General features: G+C 34.4%; 1 pseudogene; it reads left to right on the top strand.

Annotated features, from left to right (window-relative positions):
• The first annotated feature begins 3460 nt into the window (after positions 1–3460).
• On the top strand, positions 3461–4393 carry LOC103212037 (annotated as a pseudogene).
• The last annotated feature ends 752 nt before the right edge of the window (positions 4394–5145 follow it).

Below are 5145 nucleotides of genomic sequence, written 5' to 3'. Positions count from 1 at the left end.
AGTGCCTAAGGCACTTGACTGCTAACCAGAAGGCTGGCGGTTCAAACCCACCAGCCACTCCTCGGAAGGAAGGTTGGGTAATCTACCTCCGTAGTGATACTGCCTCGGCAATCCAAGGAGGAGTCGCTATGAGTCGGGTCCGACTTGACGGCAAATAACCACAACAACAACAACAACACATTATTCAATATTTTGCCCATAGAATCTTTCAGTATTGAAATTTGAGGCTTAATGTTTTTTGCAGTTCTTTTAGCTTGAGAAATGACAAGTGTGTTCTTCCTTTTGGTTTCTAACTCCAGGTCTTTGCACATTTCATTATAGTAATTGGCTTTGTCTGCTCAATCTGCCCTTTAAAATCTTCTGTCCAGCTCTTTTACCTTGTTATTTCTTCCATTTGCTTGAGCTACTATCCATTCAAAGGCAAGTTTCAGAGTCTCCTCTGATATCCATTTTGTTTTTTCTCCTTTGTCTTTAATGACTTCTTGCTTTCTTCATGGATGATGTTCTTGATGTCATCCCACAATTCTTCTGGTTTTTGGTCATTGTGTTCAATGTATAAAATCTATTCTTTAGATAGTCTCTAAATTCAGGATGGATATATTTAAAGTCATATTTTGGATTCTGTGGACATGTTTTAATTGTCTTTAACTTCAAGTTGAACTTGCATATGACCAGTTGATGGTCTGTTCTACAATCAGCTCCTGGCCTAGTTTTGGCTGAAGATTTTGAGCTTTTCCATAGCCTCTTGTCACAGATGTAGCCAACTGATTCCTATGCATTTCATCTAGCAAAGTCCACATGTATATCTACCATCTGTGTTGTTGAAAATGGTATATGCAATTAATAAGCCATTAGTTTTGCAAAATTCTGTCATGCAATTTCCAGCATTATTTCTGTCACCAAAGGCCAAATTTTCCAACTACTGGTGATTTTTCATTTCCAACTTTTGCATTTCAGTCACCAGTGATAATTAACACATCTTGATTGCATGTTCAGTCAATTTCAGACAGCAGGAGCTGATAAAAGTCTTCAATTTCCTCACCTTTGGCTTTGGTGGTTAGTGCATAAATATGAATAATAGTCGTATTAACTGGTCTTCCTTGTAGGCATACAGATATGATCCTATCACTGACACCATTGTCCTTCAGGACAGATCTTGAAACATCCTTTGTGATGATAAATGCCATGTCATTCCTCTTCAAATTATCATTCCTGGCATAGTAGATCATATGATTGATTCAAAATGGCCCAAACTGGTCCATTTCAGCTCCCTATGCCTAGGATATCAATCTTTTTGGTTATGATTATAGTCTATTTGTGCCATAAATTAGGGGCCATAAATTTACCCCTATTTTTTCCTTGATGAACTTTATTGTTTTAGGTTTTACATTTAGGTCCTTGATCCATCACAATCATTCTTCTTGAGTTAATATTTGTGTATGAGGTACTAACCTTGCTTCATTTTGCTGCAAATTGATATTCAGTTTTGTCAATACCATTTGATAAAGAGACTCCCTATTTCATAGCTAATGGGTTTTAGCCATTTGCAATGATTAGCAGTCTATAGGTGGATGTATGCATCTATCAATTCTGTTTCACTGGTCTTTGTGTCTGTTATTGTTCCAATACTAGGCTGTTTTGGTTATGTTGGTTGAACGGTAGGTTTTGAAATCAGAGACGGTAAGATCTCTTACTTTGTTGTTCTTTAGTAGTGTTTTGCTTTCCAAGGTCTCTATTATTTCTACTTAAAATTGGTGATTTGTTTTCCTGTGTCTTTAAAAAACGTTGATGTAATCTGGATCAGATTGCATTTTCATTATAAATTGTTTTCTAGTACTGACATTTTCACAATGTTCAGTCTTCCTATCCATGAACATGGTATGTTCTTTCATTTGTATAGGTCTCACTGTTTCTTATAGTAGTATATTGTAGTTTTCATTACCTACATCTTTTGGGGGATATCTACATTTATATATATTAATATTATGAAGGACATCTTTGGTATATTCTAGGCACCCAAGAATTGTATTATATGTTAAATATATACTGACTATTCACAATATTTGTACTGTTCTCCAATAAATTTACATAAAAACAAAAAAAAATTACTATACTTTAGACTTTGAAAGAACCTCAAACATAATACCTTATAATACTGAATCAATTGTTATTTTTGACAATTTTTATGTGTAAGAGATAGGTACTTCTCACCTAAGTATCATAGTTGAAGCTATTTGCATATGGCTCTTATTATCCTATCCAAAATTCTTACATACAAAATAAATAGAAGCTAGATGTTTTAATGAAAACAGAATCTGGTGCTGAAAGTAAATGAATAGTTAATATTTTATTTGTAGGATATGCTGAAACTTAGGCTCAGTTTGTGACAATTAGATCATTTGGTTAAGTCATATTTAAAGGAAAAAAGGAGCTCTGGTGGCATAGTGCCTAAGGCATTTGACTGCTCACCAGAAGTTTGGTGGTTCAATCCCACCAGCCACTTCATGGAAGGAAGACTGGGCAATCTACTTCTTTAAAGCTTTACATCCTCAGAAACCTAAAGGGGATCATGATAAATCATAATTGACTCAATAGCAAAGAGTTTGGTTTTCTCTTAAGTTTAAAAAACTCTAATTGATGAGTAAAATGATGTGAAAGTATGAGTATAAAAATCTGTTAGTTCGTTAATGAAATTCTTATTATTATTTTAGAATGGGTTTATTCAATTAAATACAGCACCTTAATGTGAGAACATGGCATGTCCAAAATTTAAGTGTAGAGAGAGTTCTAAACATGCATACACATTGTAATCAGGAGCACAAGTCAAGATGATGTGAGGTATATGGTGATGGATGTAGCCATGTCTAGGGTAGCTTAAATCCTGTGAATTTGGAGTGTAGGCTGCACTTACATGTGGAATAGAAGATTTTAATTTTTGTATTTTATTCCCCAGCAAACTTGGTTTTATTAATTGCATATATTTGTAACTTTAGATATTTCAATTTGTCTAGATATTGAAGAAAATTATGATGGAAAATATTAATCAAACATCTGAGACACTTTTGAAAGTAATCATGAGACTTAAAGTACATAAACTTGAATCACTTTCAATATGGAAATGTGATTTCATAGGTAATATTTTTAACACCCTGAGTAAATTATGGGTGGTATACTAACAAAATATTTAAAACATAAGAGAGATTTCATTTGTATTACTATATATGAGTGTTATCCAATTTAATCTAAATAAAAAATAGTTTGTAGTAACTGCAGAGATAGATGATAAAATGCGATGACAAAAATCTTGTTGGTAAGTGAAAGATTAAAACAAAAATTATGGCTCTAAGTCTGAGATTTCTGAAGCCATTTGACAAAGTTTTCTTAACGATATATCCAAGCTTCTCTTTCAGCAAATCTCATTTATTTATCATTGTTAAATTTTTCAGGTGCCAGTAGAGCCATGGAGAATACAAATGTCAGTAGAGATATAAATTTCATTCTTCTAGGGCTCTTTAACTACACACAGGTGCACTTATTCCTCTTTGCCATGGTGCTCATGATCTTCATCATCTCCCTAATGGGCAATGCCCTTATGATCATCCTCATCCACATGGACCCTCGACTCCACACACCCATATACTTCCTGCTTAGCAAGCTTTCCCTCATGGATATGATGTTGATCTCCACCATTGTTCCAAAAATGGCAAACAACTACCTAATGGATACTAGGTTGATCTCTCCCACAGGCTGTGGAGCCCAAATGTTCCTATTTCTCACAATGGAAGGGGGTGAGTGTTTCCTCTTAGCAGCTATGTCCTATGACTGCTAAGTGGCCATATGTCACCCATTGAGCTACCCCTTTTTCATGAGTCAGAGGCTCTGCTTGCTCATGACAGCAAGTTCCTGGCTCTTGGGAGGGGTAGATGGACTAATTCAGGCTGATGCCACAATGAGCTTTCCTTACTGTCACTCACGGAAAGTCAATCACTTCTTTTGTGAGGCACCATCACTAGTGCGCCTTACCTGTGTTGACACCAAAATCTTTGAGTTTTTCATGTATGTCTGCTGCATTCTGATGCTCTTAATCCCTCTGGCTCTCATTTTGGCCTCCTACAGCCTAATCCTGGCCACAGTACTCCATATGCAATCAGTGGCAGCCCGGAAGAAAGACTTTAAGACTTGTTCCTCTCACCTGACTGTTGTGGGACTCTTCTTTGGTACTGCCATATTCATGTATATGAGGCTCAAATCTTACCATTCAATGAACCATGATAAAGTGGTCTCAGCTTTTTACACAATCTTCACACCTCTGTTCAATCCTCTCATATACACTGTGAGGAATAAAGAAGTCAAGGAGGCTTTGAGGAGGTGGATGGGAAAACATTATATGTGATATCAACACTGAGCACAATTTGTCAGAATAGTGACACCAGAATGGATATAAGCTATATTTCTAAAATATTGTTATGTTATTTTTTTCATTACTTTTAATTTATTAATTTGTGTTTCATCAAGTGGTTATGCCCTTGCTTTTTCAAATTTCTGTATAATTTTTGTATTGTTTCTATATGATTAATTTAAATACTTGACAAATTAATTAAAATTATTCTTGCACACTATAGTGTGGTATTTATTATTTAATTGGGCCTTTGCAATAAGCATAAATTTTTGAATTACTGAATAGCATATGATACATGTTTTCTTATAGAGCAACCATTTAATATGTATTTTTTGATATATGATGGAAATCATTCATTTTGATGGGAATTCATTATTCAGTAAATGCATAACAATCTGAAAACTAATGTGTACACTAACATTTGCATAATGTGGGGCTATGAAATAAATTTCTGATGAAATTAATTAATGTGAACAAGAAACAAAAATATGTGAGAACATATCAGAAATTTTTTCTCAAAATATCGGTGTGTGATGAATTACTGAGCCTATGTTTGCTTTTAAAATGCATAGAGGTAGCCAAGGAGATTTCCAGGAGGAATACTAAAAATTTTAATTGACTTTTCATGACTTATGTTAAAATGTAAGAGCAGAGAGAAGAGCTAAATAAATAAATAATATCTTTAAAGACACCAGTACACAGTGGTTTATAAAATAAAATTGTTTGGTTTTGGTAAGATGGTGGAA

This window comes from Orycteropus afer, unplaced genomic scaffold, assembly GCF_000298275.1.
Source record: "Orycteropus afer afer isolate SDZICR_OR568_19922 unplaced genomic scaffold, OryAfe1.0 scaffold00840, whole genome shotgun sequence".
NCBI lineage: Eukaryota > Metazoa > Chordata > Mammalia > Tubulidentata > Orycteropodidae > Orycteropus > Orycteropus afer.
The sequence above is the reverse complement of the archived record's forward strand: the minus strand, read 5'-3'. Positions and strand labels throughout refer to the sequence as shown.